Source organism: Saimiri boliviensis, chromosome 16 (genome assembly GCF_048565385.1).
Source record: "Saimiri boliviensis isolate mSaiBol1 chromosome 16, mSaiBol1.pri, whole genome shotgun sequence".
Lineage (NCBI taxonomy): Eukaryota > Metazoa > Chordata > Mammalia > Primates > Cebidae > Saimiri > Saimiri boliviensis.
In genome coordinates, this window is record NC_133464.1 from 57,077,541 (window position 1) to 57,101,010 (window position 23,470).

The 23,470-nt window shown below is 40.5% G+C and overlaps 1 protein-coding gene and 1 pseudogene across 3 annotated transcripts in view; both read right to left on the bottom strand.

The window, feature by feature from the left end:
- OLFM4 (olfactomedin 4) overlaps positions 1–23,470 on the bottom strand; it is a 737,268-nt gene that overhangs the window by 567,600 nt on the left and 146,198 nt on the right. For all 3 annotated transcript variants that reach the window (XM_074387646.1, XM_074387647.1, XM_003927191.4), the window contains exon 14: positions 16,498–16,556. The gene's annotated coding sequence lies outside the window, so the exon portion shown is untranslated. The remainder of the gene's footprint in view (positions 1–16,497; positions 16,557–23,470) is intronic.
- On the bottom strand, positions 398–5,644 carry LOC120365621 (protocadherin-8-like; annotated as a pseudogene).

Below are 23,470 nucleotides of genomic sequence, written 5' to 3' on the forward strand. Positions count from 1 at the left end.
ACGAAGAACCTAGAGCGGAAGCCCCCAGAGTCAGCCCCTATAGCTCTGACAAGTGGACCAGCATGGTCACTTGTTGCCTGAAATCTGCTTGGGCAGTGCCCACGGAGCTTCTTCATGTTCCTTGGCAGGGACAAGTCATAGTGACTATGGCCACTAGGAGAAGGACGCAGCCGCTGGCCAAAACACTGACCCAGAACAGGCGGAGTTCAAGCTGCCCTCCCATTCCCTGCCTGATACACGGCTCTCCTCCCTCGTGCGGCGGCAGCGGCGGCATCAGCACCACTTTTACGCCAGGTGGCGCCGGGCACGCGGGCACGAGAAGCAATGTGGCCCTGCACGACAGAGTGGGCCGGCCTCCGTCCCTCACCTCGATGACTGCCATCAGCGGGCGGACGGGCTACGGGGACAGGAGGTGCTGCAGAGCCGAGTGCAGCGCCAGCATCCCGGGGCCGCCGTCGCGGCAGAGGAAGATGTAAGTCAGCCCAGCGTTGGCACCCTCGTCCTCGTCTTTTGCTTGCAGACGGGTCAACAGGTAGCCCAGTGGCGCATCCCCAGGCAGAAGCAGCTGGGCTGAGCCACTGAGGAGCAGGGGGGCCACCAGGCAGGGCGCGTGGTCTTTCTGGTCCTCCACCTGCAGTCGTACTATGGCCAGGCCCGAGCGCGGCTGAGAGCTGCGGTCGAGCGCCTCCAGACGCCCCTGCATCTCCGCCAGCTCCTCGCAGTCAAAGCGCCGTCGAGCACGCAGCTCCTCAATAGTTGGGTCGCCTAGGCATAAGTGAACACTGCGCCCCCGACGCGGCCCACCTCGGCCCACCTCGGCCTCCAGCAGCCGGTAGGTGACCTGGCCATTGCGGCCCAGGTCCGAGTCCCGGGTGGCCACCGTGGCCAGGTAGGAGCCTGCAGGTCGTTGTCGCGCTCCGACACCTCATAGACCGACTGCGTGAACAGGAACAGGTTGTCGTTCTCGTCGCCCACACACTCACCGTGTCCTCGGTCACCAACGTCAGGTTGTACTCGGCGATGCGCTCGCGGTCTAGCGACGCCACGGTCACCACCAGGTAGCTGCCAGTGCAAGCCGGCTGCAGCCTGAAGGGCTGGTGTCGGTAGAGGGCGCAGCGCTCCTGCCCGTGGGCGCCCGAGTCCCTGTCCGAGGTGCTGACCAGAGCTACCTGGTTCTCACGCGCCGCCCACTCCAGGACCAGCGAAGTGGCCCCAGCCTCGGGCGTCCCAGCTCCCGCCGACAAGCTAGCGTCCGCTCCCCCGAGCGCGGCGGCGGCAGCAGCGAAGAGCGAGGCGCGTCTGCAGCTCCACGTACAAGAGGCTGCGCGGCTCGGCCAGGCGCAAGCTCTGCAGCCGGTTGGCGCCCACGTCCTCGTCCACTAGCACCTCCAGGGGGATGCGCGTGCCCACGGCCGCACCCTCGGACACCTCCAGCGGGATCTGGGCCCAGGGGAAGAGCGGCGCGTGTTGATGTCCCTCACCTCCACTTCCATGTGCATCAGCCGGAACCCGACGGTCAGCTGCCCGTCGTCTTCGAGCACCCAAAGCAGAGAGCTGTTAACTTGCTTCATCAGAGGAAACTGATTTGGCACCTTGCGCTGGGAATTAAACTGGACGTGATCAGACGAAACACCGATGCTGGTACCGGGGGCGTCTCCCTCACAGGTAAGGAAATTGACAGTATTGGTGCAAAATCCTGACACCAGCAGCAGCCACAGAATCATCAAGGACTCCAATCCAACCCTGCGTGAAGTGTCAGCAGGAAATCTGAGCCTCCAGCGAGACATATTTATTCCTCAAAGAGAAAAGCCAATCGCGGGTTCTGCACTAAGACTTTCAGGCCTCTCAAGCCCTCCCAAGTGCTCAGTCACAGGACACTTTTCCCTTAGAACATCTCGTCACTAAGCCCTCTCTGCTGTATACTGGCTTTCTCTGCCCCAAGCCTAAGCATGCCTCTTCAGAACCCTACTAGGGAAGCTATATACAGAAGAACATGCAAATAAGCAACCATTTGGGCCATTCCACAGTCTCTGGGCCTCTGGTTTCATGCTGTTTCACTAAAAAGACCCAAAGAAGGGCATGAAGAGCCGACCAGTGGCCAGGGCAGCGTAGGTGGTCATTAAGATCCCTGAAGAAGTTTTCACTATAAAAACATCCTGCTTGCTTTTCCATTATACTGGCCTCTCATTTCAACAATAAGAGGAGGGATCCACAGCCACTTTCTTTCTTTCTAAGCACACTCGCATATTTCTCACACAGAGGCACAGTGGCCCTTCTTTACCATTTTAAGATAAACACATATATACTCCGTGCAATGCATCCTCTGCCACCCACAGTACCCACTACATTGGGTTGCCATTTCCTGTATTGAAAGATTTTTGGGAAACATCTTCTAGAATGTCAGGCAATGCCTAATCAGGGAAGAACTGTTTTCCAAAACAATCATTTCTAAATAGCTTTTTCTGCAGTGAAGGAACCATTAATGATGATATTTCAGCCCCCTCATCTCCTTTTATGTCAGTAATTACTTATATGTGAGGAATCAGTGTCAGGGAAGTCTGTCAACCACAAACCACAGCAAGCGATAGTTAAGGGTAAGAAAAAGATTTAGAGAAATATATTGCAGTCAGTCTTGTTAGAAAATTGCTATAGGCCAATTATTTTTTAAAAGCCCTTGGCTGAAGGAAACCACGGGTGGTCTGATAGGCTGAGGGCTAAAAAAAACATTAAACCATCTGTCTAAAGCCCAGTAAAGAGTCCTGTGTTAAGTTCTCTTTATGTGTGAAGTGTTCAAAATGCTAAACACTCTCACATGTTAATGATGACATTGTTCCTCGTGCCACAGAGTCCTCATCAGTGCAGGATGCTATTTAACTAGTCATCTCAAATCAGTGAGGAGGCTGAGTTATTAATTTGCCCAGGCTATTCTTGTCTCCTCCATGATCTGTAATGTTATTGATCCCTGCAGGGACATGTCAGTAAATGACTATTTTTCCTTTCATTCTTAGGAGGGAGTTGGCATTTATTTTGGTGCCAGGACTTATGAATCCGGTTCTGAAAGTGAGCCATTTTTGATGAGATAATTAATTTTCTGGGGTTTTCATTTAGTGAAGCATTTGGCAACGACTCTGATTGTAAGTACCAATAACTGGTATTGGGGAAGTATAGTGGGAAGCATGAGTTCATTTGAGTGCGATACTCTGAAATCCTAAAAAGAGAAAGCACTTTATTTTCCTAGATTTTTAATTTTGCCTAATGAGGCATCTGTCTGTGGAAGAGAAGAGCTCTACTTCAGCATGGTAAGAACAGACTTCTTTTAAGCTAGTATCTTCAATGGCACATTGGACACTTTTCTTTCTTGCTTATAACCTAATATTTCTGGAAGCTCCTGGTTATTCAGCCTCTGGTCTCAGGGAAAACAAGAGAATCTGGTTCTTCTACCAAACAACATAATTGCTATATGTCCCTTAACTGAAAACTGAATCTGCTTCAGCTGATGTCTTTAAAAGGTGCCTGCTTCCATATGCATTAGCCAGGAGAGGGACCCATTTAACCACAGTCCAAAATCTCATGTCTTCCTCTTCTCCTTTAGCTCACACAATTCCTGCCAGGCCTAGCCTCTGCTAGTCTTCAACATTACTGTTTTTCTAATCATCATGATCAAAAAATCATTCAGCATACTGAAAATGAAGAATAATCCATGACTCCATCTACAGAACATCAAAAGATCCAGATATAATATCTTTTAAAGCCGGCAATCAAACATATTACCTCCACAAAGCTAAGCATCTGGATACTTATGTTTGGAAACATCCAGCTATGATATTTAAATGCTTGATTGCATTTTCCCCCACATTTCCTCCAGCTGTTTGGCATACAGTAGACCATCCATGATAAGAAGTGTGCTGTATTGTTAGTGACTCATTATTAGTGGTATCATTGTTTCATCCTAAACAACCACTTTATTAAAACACGCTTTATGAATGAAGGACAGCTGGAGTTTCAGAAAAGAAACATTTTTCTGAAGCAAAAATCAGTTCTGTGCCAGTAGAATGACAGGCTGAATAATATAGAAACTGTATGATCTGTCCCCCTAGGGATATGTCATCAAGAAGCTGTGTTTACAGCTCTGGGCTGCTGGTGCACTCTTGTTACATTCTGTTGGCTCTATTAGATAAAAATCTGTCTCAATATTAAAAGAACTGTGGAAAAAAATTGCTTTATGTTATGTGTATTCCCATTTCCCAAACTATAATTCAAAAAAAAATGTATTTTGATCTCTCTTGGCATCAAAGATAAAGCAAAACAAACAATAGACTGAAGGGGGATACCATACCGCAGGAAGACCAAAATGTGAATGAAGCAACTATTTGTTCCTCTTAGCTTGGTTCTAAAGGGTGAGGATTTTGGTGCACTCCCTACAGAGTTTACTTTTGTTCCTAAAACAAAAGTAACGGATATGCTATTCTTTCCCCAAAATGTGAAGAAATCAGATCTGAAAAACAGGATTTATATTCCAGTCATTTAAATAAAATATTTTCTGTGTTATTGAACATGTAACACCAATGCATCACACACTAGAGCATATTGTATGTAAACAAAAGCAACTTGCATCAAAAACATGGGAAAATATTAGCCCCCTAATGCAGAATCATGTCTGTGCCTGTGCACATTTCCCCTTTCCTATCACATAAAACCAGTAACATATGACTAGGGAAAAAATTAAGCTGTAAGAACGTTTCTAATCTGCAAATTTGGCTGGATTATTGCATCCTTGTTTCAGAGTAAGCATCGACTTATACAGGACCCTGAACTAATACTTCCCTAGGCCAGAAACAGTTTTAGTGCCATTTAGAACAAATCACTCTATGTACTGTACTGAGATCCATTTTCATTTCTCAACTGAACAAGCATTCTGGAGATGAATGAGCAAAATGTTATCAAGTGCAATGTTGCTGTCTTCAAGAAGTAAGTTCCAGAAATTGAAGCTATTAAGACTGTTTGAAAGAAAACAAATCAACTTAACAGTTTTTCTTATTTTCTTTTTTAAAATTCCTTGAAAAAACTAAAGTCAATCTTCAGCAGTGTGAGTCTCCAAAGCAGAGAGAAACTGTTTTAAGTTATTTCATAACAAGTGCCATTATCTCACATTCCTGTTATCCCATTGTATGATCAATTTGTTATTATGTCTTGAATAAGCAGTTATTTGTTTTTTAAAAAGTTATCAGCAAATTTCTGGTCTTTTTCCTGTAAAATCATTTCAGAGAAAATAACTCAGCCCTGAAGTCAGCCAAAACACCCTCTACAAGAGTGGCACAGAAACAAATCATATTTTATTCACTACTTAGGTGCTTTAACCCAGAGAAAATCACAGAAAACCTCTATAAAATATCAACACTAATCACGAGTTCCCCTTAACATAAAATAAGGATTTAACTGATGTAGTCTTCACTTAGAAAAAAAATTACCCATAAAGATCATTATGTTAATAAAGACATTATCAAAACTATGTAATCTTAAATCCCATATAAAATTACTTCTTAAACTACCGGTATTATTAAAATCTCTGCATGAAGGAAATTAAATCAATGAATTAAAAAAAAAAAAAAAAAAAACATTGTACTGGCCTGGCGCAGTGGCTCATGCCTGTAATCTCAGCACTTTGGGAGCCTGAGGCAGGTGGATCACGAGCTCAGGAGTTTGAGACCAGCTTGACCAACATAGAAAAATCCCGTCTTTACTAAAAATACAAAAATTAGCCAGGCCTGGTGACACACACCTGTAATCCCAACTACTCAGGAGGCCAAGGCAGGATAATCGCTTAAACCTGAGAGGTGGAGGTTGCAATGAGCTGAAATCATGTCACTGCACTCCAGCCTGGGTGACAGAGCAAGACTCCATCTTAAAAAAAAAAATACTATTTTTAATCCAAAGTAAGTTAGTAAAATTGACTTTGGTATTTGACTTTCAGTTATTGGTTCCTACTTTGTGTGCTTCCCACCCTGCAGGCAAGAGGCTTTCTCCTTCACCAGTGAATGTATCAAAGTAAGATGAAGAATAAAGACTGAGAGGCCAGGTGCAGTGGATTATGTCTGTAATCCCAGCACTTTGGGAGGCGGAGGCAGGTGGATTACTTACAGCCAGAAGTATAAAACCAGCCTAGGCAACATAGCAATATCCTATCTCTACAAAAAGTCACACACACACACACACACACACACACACACACAAAGAGCCAGGCACGGTGTTGTACACTTGGCATCTCCAGCTACTCAGCAAACTGAGGGCAAGAGTCTCTTGAGCTCAGGAGTTCAAGGCTGCAGAGAGCTATGATCATGCCACTGCACTCCAGCCTAGGCAACAGAGTGAGACCCTGTATCTAAAAAAGGATAAAAATAAAAAAGACTAAGAAGCAATTTTTCATCCGTGCCTTATTTTGCCCTCATCTCTTTTCCTCTTAGCTGAGTCCTTCTATTCCTATTCTGCACATAAGCTCATGTCCACCAGTAATTAGAGCACTTTCAAGCCCTTTTTCAACAGATGTTTAATTACATATTGGTGATGCAATAAAGCAAACAGCCTCGTTAGAAGAAAATACACATTAAAAAAATAAACTCATCATAGTCTAGAGGAGGTCACAAGTGCCAATGACACAAAGTACAGGAAGTACAAACAAGAAGCCATCTCAGAGTTTACAGATAAGATTACCATCAGGCCACAGGCAGTGGCTCACACCTGTAATTCCAGCGTTTTGGGAGGTGGGTAGGTCACTTGAGGCCAGGAGTTCAAGACCAGCCTAGGCAACATGGTGAAATCTTGTCTCTAATAAAAATATTAAAATGAGCTGGGGGGTGGTGCTGCGCATCTGTATTCCCAGCTACTGAGGAGGCCGAGGGAGGAGAATCGCTTGAACCCAGGAGGCAGAGGTTGCAGTGAGCTGAGATCATACCACTGCACTCCAGCTTGGGTGACAGAGCAAGACTTGGTCTCAAAAAAAAAAAAAAAAAAAGAAGTAAGAAAGATCACAGCCAGAATTTCCAGTAATGGAGAGAACCTATGGATGATGTGAACAAGAAGATACGGAGAAGGGCAGGCACAGACCCTGCAGGGACTGATCAGCCAGCTGGTTGCAGTGGACAAGTCAAGAACAACGGGCAAAATGAGTAAGAGGGTCGCATAGCTGAGGAAGACCTTGATGCTAAGCTAAAAATTTTCAACACTTTTAAGGCAGGAGTGAGAAATCACTGAGGTTTGTGGAGCAAAGGACTGCTGATGTGTGTTTTATTAGGATAATATGGAGGATTGCCTTTCTAAACATTGACAAAATCCTTAAAAATGATTGGGCTTTATGTGAAGCTTTAAAGCATCATCCAGCACAATGACTGCCTTGTAATAAATATTTATTAAATAAATGATCAGGGCAATACTGTATGGTATACAACTTCTGCCAACCTCAAAAACCCACTTAGTAGCAGAATGAATTAAAGAGAGACTGTAACTAAAAAGGTCATTTAAAGTGCCCTTGCAATCTAGGTACAGGATGAAAGCCTGACCCATGAGTAGGAAGAAGTATAGGGTGAGACCTCAAAAACATTGCTTAGGAAGAATTAGTAAGACTTCATGACAGATAAGCTCTACAAGGTGGAGATGAAATAAAAAAATGGTCCCAAAGCTTGTGGATGGCTTAAAGAATGTTCATGCTTTTGTAGCATGCCCAAATATTGAGAAATAAAGTATTTCCAAATAGAATTCCCAAATCTTCCTGCTACTCACTAGCTGGTTGACCAAAAAGACTTCATCTCTCCAAACCTCAATGTCTTCAAGGATATTTAATGCCTACCTTGAGGAGTTGCTTTGAAATTTAAGGAAGAAAATGTGGAAGAAGGAAAAAGCACAATGCCTAGCAATTTGTGAGACTTCAGGAGGCAACGGTGCCCTTTGTTACAGGCATTTCACAATACATTGTGATTTATTTATTTAAATTATATTCTTACCCCCATTCTGAGTCCTTCTAGGGTATGAACCAAGTCTTCATCAAATTTGTATCCCAGTCTCCAGTTCCATGCTTGCGTCATGAAAGGGGCTCATTAATATTTGTGAAATACTGGTGAAGCTTCCACCATTTCCTACCATTTCTATGAAATACTTACCACATAACATCATCTGAATTCAAAACCAGAAGACTGACTAAAGGATCAGAGGTGTAGCATGTGGAACTAGTATATTACATGAGACTTCAGCACTTGGTAAATAGTATTTCAGAGTCGGTCCAGCCCACATGCAATAAAATTGGTTTTTTAGAATCTTTATATAAGGACACATGCACACGAATGTTCATTGCAGCACTGTTTACAATAGCAAAGACCTGGAACCAACCCAAATGCCCAACGATGATAGACTGGATAGGGAAAATGTGGTACATATACACCATGGAATATTATGCAGCCATCAAAAACGATGAGTTCACGTCCTTTGTAGGGACATGGATGAACCTGGAAACCATTATTCTCAGCAAACTGACACAAGAGCAGAAAATCAAACACCGTATATTCTCGCTCATAGGCGGGTGTTGAACAATGAGAACACATGGACACAGGGAGGGGAGCACTACACACTGGGATCCGTTGGGGGGAAATGGGGGAGGGGCGGGGGGGTGGGGAGGTGGGAAAAGATAGCATGGGGAGAAATGACAGATACAGGTGAGGGGACGGAAGGAAGCAAAGCACACTGCCATGTGTGTACCTATGCAACAATCTTGCATGTTCGTCATATGTACCCCAAAACCTAAAATGCAATTAAAAAAATAAATAAATAAAAATAAAATATATTCTTTATACCTTCAAAAAAAAAATAAATAAATGCCAGATTTATTTTTATATTAAAAAAAAAAAAAACTGACCTATCAGGACATGAAAGACGTTTGTTGTTTTTTCCTGCTTAGCATCCAGTTTTTGTTTTTGTTTTTTTTTTTTTAAGAATTCATCTCTTCACCAAATTAATCATGCAATAGACCCCCACCCTTGCTGTTAGGATGGCCACATGACATAGGCTTAGCCAGACTAGAGCATTCCATCCAACTTGCTACAGTGACTTACCCCGGTTGGTGCTTGTGCCCCAACCCAGGTCCTTCTTAGCCAATGGGCATCACCTCCAGGTTATTGCTGCAACTACTACGAAAGAGATATTTTCTCCCTGGAGTTGCTGAGTTCAGAATATAAAGGCTGGGATGTGAAACCACCAGGTTGGAAGTTCTTGCCTGAGAAAAAAATCAACGTTTTGCAAAGAAAAGCTGAGACAACTCTTAGATCCAACCATACCTGATCTCCAAATGAACTTTTCATTTAAGTGAAATAAGTTTTCCCACCATGTTGAAGCCAATTAGTGGTTGGATTTCTGTCACTAACTCCCTAAACAATCAGAACAAATACCAAATTGGGAAAAAAATGTAAGTAAAAGACCCTAACAATAGTGATTAGCTGAGAGGATCTAGGAAGAGGTTCATGGAGACCTATCAATACTAAGTTGAGAGGTTGATCTGCATTCTTCTTATGTGTTTGCATAGCTGCTGGTAAACCACTGCTCATATTTTGAGACTCAGCCTATGTTTCTGTTAAAGCCAGAGACCAAGTATTCAGGAATTGGAAGGGATCGTATACATTTCTAAGACAAATTTAGTCTCCTACTGAACATAGTCTCTCTGAAAGCAGAAAGAGAAGAAAATATAATATCACTAAAATAGACCCACTCTGACTAAGGCCAACAACCTGAGAGAACTGAAAGTCAGCAACCTGGCAAGGTTTAAAATGAGAATATGCAAAATTTTTCCCATCAAAGTGAAGTTAGCGCAAGAAAATGAAAGGAAAACATAATCAAAGAGATGAGTGAAGCCTCACAGAGCCTTGAGCCCCACGTCTCTTTAAACTCCCCGTAAGTCTGGCATATCTAATTGAAGAAAAATGACAGTCAAGCCTCAGAAAAAGCCAACCCCGGAATGCAACCTGGGGGCAAAAGCGGTCTATTAGCTGTGACCTCTACCCCAGGAAATTGTTCTGAATGGCCCTGAAGAGGTCCAGAGAGAAGTCATTTAAGCTGAGGGCTAAGGGCATGAACAAATCATCAAGATCCATTACTCGAAGATGAAAATCCCTAGGCTGGGAGTAAATTCAAACTATCTCCAGCTTGGATTGTGGAGTTAACCAAATGCAAATAAACACTAAACTTCTACCGGGCAAACAAGAGACTGTGACCGCTGAACCCCCAATTAAAAATGGCCTGTTACCTTGGTAAAGCCCCCTGAAATATCATCCCTAACGACCAGCTTAGATGTGGTCACAAAGGACAAAAGCTAAGAAAGACCACTGTTGGCCAGAAACGGTGGCTCACGCCTGTAATCCCAGCACTTTGGGAGGCCGAAGTGGGTGGATTACGAGGTTAAGGGATCGAGACCATGGTGAAACCCCATCTCTACTAAAAAGCACAAAAATTAGCTGGGCATGGTGATGCGTGCCTGTGGTCCCAGCTACTCAGGAGGCTGAGGCAGAAGAATTGCTTGAAACCGGGAGGCAGAGGTTGCAGTAAGCCGGGATTGCGCCACTGCACTCCAGCCCGGTGCCTGGCAACAGAGCAAGACTCAAAAAAAAAAAAAAAAAAAGAACACTGTTGTGACCAGAATCTGGGGAGGCCACATGAGGAACACACACCTCCCACAGGGTAAGCAGTCCTGAATCTTCTGGCCAACAGGATATTCTCATGCGCTGTGGATAATGGCATAGGCCACCTCACCATGTGTGGGTTTCCCTTTTCCAGATGAGGTTAATTGCAGTTATCTGTCATTATATTTGTTGGAGAAAGTTAACTGTATCACACAGATAGTCGGATTTTGAGGGGCTATACCCAGTGCTGACTGAGAGCAATGCAAATTCCCAACACCTGACTTGTAGGACCCAGCCGTTATCAGTCTTCGAGCTTCCTTAAGGGAACTGGTTAAGTCACCAACTGGTGGGAACAAAGAATGTCCTAGTTAGCAAGGCCCAAGGTACTAGAGCAGATATTTTAATTTTTACCTTTCTCCTTTTCCCTCCAAATCACCCTCCCTGAGAAATGCATCCTGTGTCTAGCTGCACTTATCCATTCTTTGTCTTTGTCCTTCGACCAATCATTGGGTGTCTTTGTTGGCTCATTTTGTGTCTGTAATGCTGCTGTCAGCCTGCAGATGAAGATTCCATTCAGCCGACTCACCCAACCTCCAAAATCCTCTTCCCTTCTCCTTTTAATCCAAGGCAGACAAGGCTCCCCCTCACGCCAGAGAATGTACCTCTTATCTGTTTCTCTTATTCCTGGCTGCCTTATTCAGGACAGCTGACAGCTTTACAAAATAGCTTCTGTCTCTCACAGATTCCTCATCAAAGGAGCCTGGGGGGATTTGGGAGCCCTTTTCAGAATGAGAGAGTAAAGGAGAGCCTGACCCACGCAGAATACAGAGGGACAATGCACTTTGTCTGCTTGTTCTAACTGCTCATGAAGAACAAGATTGTTCAGGTTTTTTAATCTCCTAGGTCAGTTTAACCATCAAATCCCTCACAGAAAATGCATGATAGGTGTAGAATTCTGAAGTGTTCCTTTTTGCCATCAGCATTCACTTCATTGTCTTTTAATAACCTCCATAAAATCAATACCTATTAATAATAGATTGGTTTGGGGATGTGAAGACTAAAGGGAAAGTGTGGAGTCACATCTTACCCAAAGGTTAAGTTCTGAATGTATCACAAAGCTTACATGTTTTATAAATTTTAAGAGTCTAGTCAATTTAAAAAAATTACATCACCTTCTGAACAAAAACTTTGTCATTCCATTACCTCCAGAACAAGATGTAGTTCTTAAGCCCTCCATGAATTCCATCCTATCTTCCCACTACTCACCATCTTTCATTCCAGTTTGTGCCACATCTCAACCAGATAGGACATTCTTCCAAAATGGCTTTATTCATTCCCACCACTGTACCTTTGCTCTTGCCATTCCCTGTATCTACAGTGCTGTTCCCTCTTCATGTGCCGCTGAAATGCCATCCCCTCTTTAAAGCAGTGCTTTTCAAACCTCAACGTGCCTTCATATCTCATGAGGGTAGGGTCTAAGATGCTGCATTTTAAACAAGGCAAGCCATTGCTGCCCCTCCATAGCTGCTCTCTGAGGAGCTAGGCTTTAGAGCTCATTCCAAGGTCAGCTCTTCAGGGAAGCATCCTCTCACTGCCTCAGCTGTGCGGCATCTCCCCTCCCACACTTATTAGGCTTACCCCATGTAGCCATTCTCCTGACTTAACAGCTAGGCTTCAAAATAAAATTATGATGTGACACAATTATTCTCATAAGCTTAGTCGTATACTTCAATGTCATAACAAGGGCACATCATACTCGGAGAAATCACAACAGTGTCATAGTCAAAGTGGTTGTTGTTTAATGAGTGTAGATGATTAAGGCTAGACTGGATAAGCCAGTATCACTGCAGAGTATCTCCCTTAAAGGGGCATGTTTATAACAGACCCAGATCGGGTTTCATGGCAACCACCTGGACACTGGATAGAGCCGTGCTTAAGAGTGTGGATGGATGACCTGGGTTTGAAAACTGGCACAATCCTGTGCTAATGATAGGGCTTAGAACAATTCAACTAAATTCTCTAAGTCTCAGTTTTGTTCTCTTTTATAAAATAACAATAACAATACTACTTTTTAAAACTACTGTAAGATGTAAATGAGATGGTGTTTAAAGTATTTACCACTGTGCCTGTTGAATAATGAGTGCTCTGTAATAAACATGAACTTTTATTGTTGGCTGCAGCGACAGTTCTTTAAGGTTGCCATGAAAATTCTAGCACAGCTTTTAGATTCCTTTAATCATTGTAGGGCTGCTCTTGAACACTTCCACTGTGACTCTGCTACTCTCTGTAGGCTGAATAGTTACCACAAATACACCCTGTAAGGGTTAATAATGGCCAGTTATTGCCTTGTCCTTGTATGTTAAAGCTAAGCATATGTCAATTCCAACTCTAGAAACTGACATAAAAGATTTCTAACTACAAGTCTATAAGGTTACCACAGCAACCGCTAGATGTCATCTTTAGAATGTCCCTCTGCCTGCTCATCCTTTTTGTGTAGGAGCTATAAAGTATATACATTCACCCATCTACTAAATAACTGGCTCACATACAGTTTTAAGAGTAATCATAACCATTTATGCATCCATGTAACAACTGTAGCGTATTTTTTAAATGCACACAGAGACAAGACTTCCTCAATATTTAATTTCTATATTTTAAAATTTATCTGTTATTATATCCTTTTTCTTTAAAATTAGTGAATTGCAATTAAACTTGCTGGTATATATGTGTGTGTGTGTGTGTGTGTGTGTGTGTGTGTGTGTGTGTGTATTTAATGTAATAAAAACATTTGCAAATATTGTGTATCCTTCTTTGGTATGTTGCTTATTTTTTTCCTCTTAGTAAATTTTTTCATGTCATTTTAGCGGTTGCTTGGGATTCTACCCTATGCCTATACCATAATTTAACTATTCCTTTGCTGTTAAACACTGCATTTGTTGGGATTAGATCTGGCTATTTGTGACAGGAAATTTAAAATACAGTTGCTTAAACTAGACTGAAGTTTATATTTGTTTATGCAAAACAAGACTCCAGGATTGCATGGTGATTCCCACAGTGCCAGGACCCACAGAGTCCTGGTGTCTCATGGTTCCATCATCCTTAGAGTGTTGCCCATGTTTCAACATATATGCTTCAAGTCCAGCCATCATATTCACAATCCAGTAGGCTGGAAGGGAAAAGGTCAAAGAAAACCTCCCTACAAGGCACGTTCTTAGCAGTCACATGCAATATTTTGAATGACCACAAGTGAGCTGTAAAGAACGGTCAAGGTATGTAACGCGTTACTGGGCAACCATGTTCAACTACAAACCAGGATTCTTATCGTTAAGGAAGGAAAGATGGGAATGGAAGGAAAAAAACAGTCTCTGACATAGACATTGAACTTGTTTTCAATTTTTTGCTACTGTGAATAATGTTACATCCTCGTGCACACATCCATATACACGTCTCTAATAATTGCCTTGGGATAAATTCCCAGAAGGGGAATTGCTCAGTCCAAGAATATGCCAAGAGTTTTGATACATATTGCCAACTGGCTCTCCAGAAATATTGTACCAATTTCTACTCTCATTAGCAATGCAGGTTGGGGAGAGAAAATGCTGTTATAAGATTTAATTTAATTTGACTGTTCAAAGATTCCAAACCTCCTCCAAGGAAGATAAAGATCGCCACATCTTTGGAAAGCTAGTGATTGAGAAGATTTCAGAAAAAAAAAACTCAGTACCAACTGAAAAAGTCTTTTTCTATCTAATAGCATCAAAGGAAATGCAATTTAAGGCCTAGCAGCAGAAAGGACATTGTTAGCTTTGGTTATTGAAAATATTTTCAAGGGGATGCATAAGAAGAGAAACAGCATAGTATAGTGGAAAGGTCATTGAATTTAGTGCCAAAATATCTGAGTTTGAATCCCAGTTTCCACTTTAACTCTAGACAAGTTATTTAAAACCTCTCTGAGGCTGTTTTTCTTTCTTTCTTTCTTTCTTTCTTTTTTTTAAATTCCATTAAACTGGTAGTTAAACCATTTTCTTTAATATGAAGATGGGGTAGTTAATGCCTCTCTCTCCTGCCTTTGTGACATTTGAATTTGTTAACATGAAAAGATTTAATCATAGTTGTATTTGAGTTAAAAGTCCCATTCTTCTTAAATTTTATGATATTATTATTCAATATTTTATATTCCTCATAACTGACTGGAGATGAGAAATAATTCCTTTTTTTGTTCAGTAAGAGGGCTACTCAATGAAGCATTCCTGAAGGCTTTATTTTTCTTGCTGTTGTTTTGTTATTTTGATTGATAAAGAATGTTCATTTTTTAATCAACTTTTACATACAATAAAATGCATATATTTTAGGTGTACAGCTCAATGAGTTTTGACAAGGGTATACACCTGTATTTATTGCCACCACAGTTAGGCTGTAGATAGAATATTTCCATCATCCTAGAAAGCTCCTTCAGTGCCACTTAGTAGTCAGTCCCATTCCAAGCAACTCCTGATCTGAATCCTATCACTGCATGTTACTTCTAACAGTTTTTAAATTTTAAAGAATTCGAATCACACAACATGTTGTCTTTTGTGTTTTTCTTCTTTCACTCTGTATAGTATCTCCGAGATGCATTCACATTGTTCCATGTATTCATTTTTGTTTGCTTGCTGTTTGTTTTATTGTTGAGTAGCATTCTATCGTATGACTACACCATCTTATGTTTATTATTCACCTATGTAGACATTTAAATTGTTTACAGTTTTTGGCTCTTGAGAATAAAGCAGCCATGAACATTTGTGTACATATATTTTTGTGGTCATGTTATCTATCTTGAAGATGGGGGGTAAATACCTACAAGTACAATTGCCAGAGCATATAGTAATTGCATGCTTAATTGTATAACTGTCAAACTATTTTCCATCATGGTGTGCAATTTCACATTCCACCAGGAGTGTGTGAGGCTTCCAGTTGCTCCATATCCTCACTGGCATTTTCTATTTACAGTCTCAAATTTATAACATTCAGGTATGCATGAAGTGATATTTCTCCATGGTTTTAATTTTTATTTTCCTGATGAATAATGATGTTGAACATCTTTTCATGTCCTTATGGACCATTTCTATATTTTATTGGTACAGTGTTTGTTCAAATATTTTTTCTCTTGTAAGGAATTATCTTCTTAACATCTTATTAAAGTGCAAACAGTCTTTCTGTCCGTTGTGAAGTGCTAAGTCTCTTTCCATTTTTTAATGACTTGTTTGATTCTTATTGCTGACTTGTACAGGTTTGTTGTATATTCTGATCACAAGTTATTGGTCAGAAATATCCATTGTATTTTTTTCAGTGTATGATTGCCTTTAACAGTATACTTGAAGATTTTTATTTTGATGAAGTTCAAATTATCTTCTTTTATGTTGATGATTATTCCTTTTTGTATTCTATCTAGAAAATCTTTTTCTCTTCTAACTTGACACAGATTTTCTTCCACTTTGCTTTCTAGAAGTTTGATAGTTTTAGCTTTGACATTTAGATCTCTCATCCATTTTAATTTAATTTTTCTGTGTAGTAGAGAGTAGGGGTAAATATTTTTTCAAAAGGTTATCAAGTTTTTTCTGTATCATTTGTTTAGTTTAAAAAGGTGTCCCTTTTCTATTAAATTATCTTGCTGCCTTTGTCAAAATGGATTGATCATATATGCGTGGCTCTATTTCTGAATTCTGTTTTATCCCATTGATTATATGTCTGTCCTTCTGACAATTCTATACTTGATTCTAAGAGGACTGATTACTTTTGCACTTATAGTAAGATTTGAAACCAGATAGTATAAGTCCTTCACATTATTTCTCTTGTTTAAAATTACCTTGATTATTCCAGGTCTTTTGCATTTGTGTGCAAACATTAGAATCAGCTTCTTCATTTCTGCCAAAAAAAAAAAAAAAAAAGTCGGGATTGCATTGAATCTATATTTTAATTTAGAAAAAAAGTCAACAATATTGAGACTGTCAACCAATACACACGATATATCTCTTTATTTAGATTTTTTTAAAATTTCTCTCAGAGTTGTTTGTTGTTTTCAATACAAAAGACTTTTAGGTCTTGTTACATTTATTTAAAAGTATTTTGTGTTTTTTGACACTATACTAAACACTACTTTTTTAAAAATAATTGTTGCTAATATATGGACGTATTTTTTATTGGATTTATCCTGAGGCATTATTAAATTTATTCATTAATTCTAATTGGGCTTTTTGTTTGTATTTTGTAGACTTCTTGACTTTTCAAAATAGATAATAATGGCATTTGTGAACTGAGACAAACTCACTTCTTCCTTCTTATCTTTTTCCCTTTTATTCCTTCATCTTACTTTATTCCACTGGCTAGTACTTCCAGTATAGCACTGAATAAAAGGGGTGAGATCAGACATCCTTGCCCTGTTCCCAGTTTAAGAGAAAAGCATTCGATATTTCACTAATAACCATGATATTTGCTATAGATATATTGAATAAGCTGTTTATTGGTTTTAGAACATTCCTTTTTATTCTTAATTTGCTAACAGATTTTATCATATGTGGGTGTTAAATTTTGTCAATTTTTTGGTATTTATTGAGAGATTATCATATTATTATTCTTTTCTCTTTTGTTAGGGTGGTTAATTACATATATTAGTTTTCAAATGTTAAACTAGTCTTATATACCTAAGACCAGTCTGATTTGTGCATGACATCCTACCTTTTATATATTACTGGTTTTCATTTGCTAAATTTTTTAATTTTTGCATCTATGTTAATCAAAGATACTAGTTTATTAATTTTTCTTCTTGTGATGCCCTTGACAATTTAAGTACTGGATAGTAAATCTGAACTTATTAGCCTGCGGAAAGCCCTACTATTTCTCATTCCCACAACTTAGTATACTCAATCTCCAAATTCTGTCTCCCCTGCAAAGCTTGTCAAAGCTTGATTTTCTAGGCTTTATCAAGGTAGGTGCAGAGTAGGACCTACTGCAAGACATGATCCTTTATTCTAAAATGTGACCTTTCAGGTGCCTCAGATGAATGCCTGGGTCATTCACATGGTCTGGCTCTGTGTCCCCAAATGTTATCTTGAATTGTAATTCAAATTGCAATCTGAATTGTAATCCCCACACAAGTTGGGAGAAGAACCTTGTGGGAAGTAATTAGATTATGAGTGTGGTCTCCCCATGCTTTTCTCGTGCTAGTGAGTTCTCATGAGATCTGATGATTTTATAAGGGGCTTTTACCCTCTTTGCTCAGCACTGCTCCTTCCTGCTGCCACATGAAGAAGGACCTGTTTGCTTCCCCTTCCGCCATGATTGTAAGTTTCCTGAAGCCTCCCCAGCCATGCAGTACTGTGAGCCAATCAAGCCTCCTTCCTTTATAAATTACCCAGTCTCAGGTATGTCTGTATTAGCAGTGGAGAACAAACAAATACAGGTATTCATAAGAACTCTCTCCTCAGGCTGGGCCAGAGCTCCAGCCCCTTCCAGTGATGTTCTGTCTTGTGTCTCTGTTCTAACTATTAGCCCCACAGCAGCATGTCCTGTATGATCTTGCCCCACACCTATGCATCTCAGTCATCAGTCAAGAACTCATGGGAACTCCTATAAAGACATCTCTCTCCGTCTCTCATGACCCAGCACAATTCTTTCCTCCTCACTGTCCTATATGCAGCTACTCACCACCTGAGCAGCCCTGACCTCTTATCCTGCCTCTTCAGCTCAGCTGAACCACCATGTTTTGTGTGAAACTCCAGCTTCCTGTGCCACAGCTGGAAAATTAGTCACAGAGTGAGATTAACATTGAGAGAGTCTTTCCCTTCTCTTGGAAATTATACTGCTTATTTGATACTTAAAAACAGTTGCCTCATATATTTGTCCAGTTTTAGAGTGATTTATGACAAAAAGCAGAAGTCCTCAAGGCTTTGTTTTATATGAACTCTTTGACCTGTGGTTGCCAAAGGGAAGGTTTCAGAAGCTTTAGCACAATGATACAATTGGTTTTTTTTATTATATCAAAGTAGTGTTGAAAGCAGGAAGGTTGCAGGTTGTACATGGACATTTGGAAAAACATCTTTCATGTTTTTCAGTCATTTTTAGATCTTATCTTCTTACCTTTTCCCAAGAACTCTGTTTATTCTCATAGTATTCCATGAATATTTTTGCTGCTGAATCAACAAGAAAAGACCAGAACAGCTGTTCCTTGTCACATTCTGAAAGGGAAATGGAAGCAGGAAATTCCATCTGTATTTCTTTGCTGAGAGTGATTAGGACTCAACTAGTGAGTTTTTCCTGAAACTAAGTGTGCTTGACCAGAAAGATGAATAAGAAGGAGCTCTTTGGTCAATCTGGGAAGCAAGAGACCTGCTCATAGTAACTAGACAGAAATCCTTGATCCCAACTTCAGTTAGGAAAAGGGTGGAGGAGATCACCACCATCTTTCCTCACATAAACTTCCCCTTCAGCGTGTCCCTCCCCAACTTATAAATCCTTCTCTTTTTGCGTCAAGTATCTGTTGCAGTGAATCAAACCCCAATATTTAGTGGCTTAAGTAAACACTAAATAATTTGCTCTGATTCTGTGGGTCAGCAGTTTGGGCTGAGCTCATCTGGGTGGTATCTTTTCTGATGTCACCTGGGGTCACTCATGTTGCCATAGTCATCTGTCAGCTCAAATGGTGTTTGTTAGTCTAATCCTCACTCACAAGTCTGGTGGGTGGTGCTGGCTGTCAGTTGGGCCATATGTCACCGGGAGGCCAGAAGTCTTCTCCTAATAGTGGCTATGATCCAAAAGTAACAAAAGATAGAGTAAACACTAATGAGCAAGCATTTGTTGGGCCTCTGCTTGTGTCACATTTGCTAACATCCCATTATCACCAAAACCATGTGGGCTCACATGGCTGAGCCCAGAGTTAACGTGCGAGAGGATTAATAGAGGGTGCAGATACAAGGAGGTGTGATTCATTAATGTCATTATTATAATAATCTACCACATTTATTGGGCTATCCATTCATGTACCTAAGCCTTCATGCATTTGTGTCATCCTTCTGCTGCAATTTTTTAGTATTACAATGTTCTTCTTTAACAGAGGATGAAATAGTGTGTAAAATCAGGAAGATGGACTGGTGAATCCTAAGGTTTTTCTCCTTCAACAATTTGAGTCCAGGGTTCCATTCCCAAAAGTGTAGTTGATATTTACCTAACATGCACAGGGGCAGAGCTACTGGCTGTTTATAGCAAGCCTCCATTTTGATTGGTGAGTACTTATACTATAGGGTTGTTAGATATTTAGACTATCAACCCTGCCTAAATATGTTGGTTTCTTATAACACACTAATCCAAGTCTGATAAATACCCTACGCATAATTCACAGGCTCATGGGCTCTTTAACACTTTTCCAAACCCTTCATGTTACACATGAAGTAGCAGCCCAGGAAAATCAAGTGATTTGCTTTAATTTGGACATAGGACAAGAAAATGGGAAAAGGAAGCTTGGAATTTAGACCTTTCCATTGTTAAGACAATATGCTCTTAATAAGGCATCCCCATTGATTTTCATGAAATTCAGTCCTGCCGTTAGGCACTTGAGTCTCTCACACAGCTGTTTTACTTTATATATTTAAAATCTGCATTACAGTCAGATACTTTAAATGTAAGCTTTCCAAACTGATAAATAGAAGGCAGAAGATATTTCAGATTTCCTTCCTCTAGTCTTTTAAGAGTTTGATAGGAGCTCATTTTGTCACGGTAATCCTATCCTATGGCTTGGGAATGTGTGGGAATGAGGAAGGAGTGTTATTCTAAGGATGGATGCAAAAACTTATTTCTAAATTATCTCATTCATTATTTCATCCAGAGCATCCCTGAGCCCTGACTCCACCAAGTGATCCTGATACCAAGGAATTTCAGCACCTCCATCATTGCTTCAACATGACAGTCATCCTCAGAAATGTTTTCATTCTGATTTAGTTACCTACTAATATGTACCTCAGAACCACCTCAGCTTCAGCACTTTAGATTCTAGAACATTTTCCCCCAAAGCAATCACTTTTTTTTATTATTATACTTTAAGTTCCAGGGTACCTGTGCAGAACATGCAGGTTTGTTACATATGTATACATGTGCTATGGTGGTTTGCTGCATCCATCCCCCTGCCATCTACATTAGGTATTTTTCCTAATGCTATTCCTCCCCTATCCTCCTACCTTCTGCTATCCCTCCCCTAGCTCCCACCCCCCGACAGGCCCCAGTGTGTGATGTTCCCTTCCCAGTGTCCATGTGTTCTCATTGTTCAACACCCACTTATGAGAAGTAGGTTTGATCTGTCCTCCAAAAGAACATTCAAATTGTGTTCTATAGTAGGTTAAAGGGCAGGACACTGAAAATAGAACTGTCTTTTGCATCTTATAAAATCCAAGTGAGTCTTTTAGCACAAACAAAAGGATACCAGAAAAAGAAAACCTGTTCTGGTGTCAAAATACCAGCGACATTTGGGGCTGCTCAGACCAGGACCTTATGATTTCATGTGTTCTAGCCTACCCACAGATTTTACAGTTATACAGTCATTAGAACACTACACAACTACAGATCACTAGTAAGTCTATGCAAGAAGACATTAGAAATCCAAACTCATCTTCACCAAGTGAAGAAGAGTGTGCTAACAGGAGGAAATATAAACAGAGCATGGAGAGAAATATATAAGAAAGGTACTAACACACCAATTCAAACTCTTGTCAGATATCTCTTTAGAGCTCCTGTCAGCAGGAAGCCAATTACTTGAGAAAGAATGAAGTTTGTTTTATGAGCACAATATTACAAACGCAGCCCTTCATCCTAACATCAAGGAAACATTTTGCATTTCCAATAGAAGCCAGCAGTGTTTTGCAGCTGATGAGGTGGTAGTTTGTCTTGGAAGTTAAAGCTATGGTAGGGCTATGGGAGGAATAAATGAGCTCCTCAATTCCCTAAATTTAGCTCTTGTGATTGATCTATGACACTTAATTTGTGTTAACACGCTATGTTAGACTACGGTCCTCAGAGCACAATAACTAATGCCATAGCATAACTCTTGACCTCATGGGCTTCTTAAGGTCTCTAGTATGACAAACTTTTAATGTTTTTGGCATTAGAAGCTTATGATTGTCATCAGAGGGATGGAAGGAGAAGCATCAAGTATCGCCATCCATTTCATTACTTACTGGCATGATTACTATTATTTAATAATTAATATTTTCTACAAAGGAACAACCTTTTGTAAGTTTGCACATTAAAAAAAAAGTTTTCATTAAAAGACCATCTTTGTCCTTGTTCTGCATACAAAAATATCTAGTTTGTCTCCAATTCTTTTTTTATCAGGTTTTGTTTTTTTGAGTTTTGTTTTGGTCGGCTATTAAACCTATCTATGGAGTTATTAACGTCTGTTGTTTTCATTTCTAGAATTCCTTTTTGATTTTTTAAAAGTTTTTATTCTCTTAAATTCTCTCTTGCTTTTTATTTTTATCATATTTATGAAGTTTATGTAAGATAATTTCAACACTTGGATCTCCTCCAAGTCTGTTTTTACTGTTTTTCCTCCTGGTTTTCAGAAACATTAAGCTTTTCTCAAATTGCTTCAAATAGACTTTTTAGAAAGTACATTTTGTACAGATGGTTTTAGCTCACCATTCTACCAGTGCCCTGTTAACTTTTTATTAAATGACACACAAGATATATAAAAGTTTGAAAAGTCATTTGGGATTCTGGATAATGTCAACTTCTTCAAGACAGCATTTACTTTTACTTCTGACAGGGTAAGGAAAGATCATCTTACTCTGACTTGAGAATGAACTGATTTAAATCTGTGCTCAGCTTTGTGGGGCTGGTCTATTTCTAGTCCACTCTCACTCCTATGGAGTAGCAGATCCAAAGTCGTAGTTAAAACCCTTGAGGGTTTGCCAAGATCACCCTCCTTGAGCTGGCTCTGAATTCCAGTTTTTGTCCACTAGCCCATGAGACCACCAGGAGTTCTTTTGCCTTGAACTTTCAGCCATCAATTGCTGCTCAATTTCTCAACCTCTCTGCTGCTGCTCTGGAATTGGCAAATGCCTTAAAGGGAAAAGCATCCCTGAAAATCATATCCTCTATGCACTTCTCTTCTCTCCAAGACCTTGGGCACTCAAGTTTTAGTTACTTTGGTGGCTCTTTAATTGTTTCAAACAGACTTTTTAGAAAATATATTTTGTTTAGATGTTTTTAGTTCATGATTGCTAGGAACAGATAGCCCCCCAAAATGCTTCTAACAGTTTTAACATCCTATGCCAGCAGCAGAAGAAATTTGACAATTCCTATAAAATACTAGATGTCTTAGGTTTACTAAGGGGGCATTCATAGCTTCCTGGGTGAGATGGCTCCTATTTGGCCAAGCACAATTCTCAGCAGCACAGGAAAGCTGTGAGCTATTAGTAGCAACTGCTTATAGAAGCTGACAGATTGATGCATTAGGTGAAAAGGAGGCCTGGAAGGGCCTCCATAGCACTGAGTACAACAGATACTCTGATCATTTCAGTAACACAGCTGCTATGGGCTAAATGTGCCCTTCAAAATTCATATGTTGCTATTTAATCCCAATGTGATAGTATTAAGAAGTGAAGCCTTCAGGAGGTGATGGATGCTCTTATAAAAAGTGGTATGGGGGAGCTGTTCCTCCCTTTTTGTCCTTCTGTCAAGTGAGGACAGAGCATTCAAGGCATCATCCTAGAAGCAGAGACAGAGCCCTCACCAGACACTGAATCACCCAGTCCCTTGATCTTGGACCTCCCTGCATCTGGAAATATGATAAA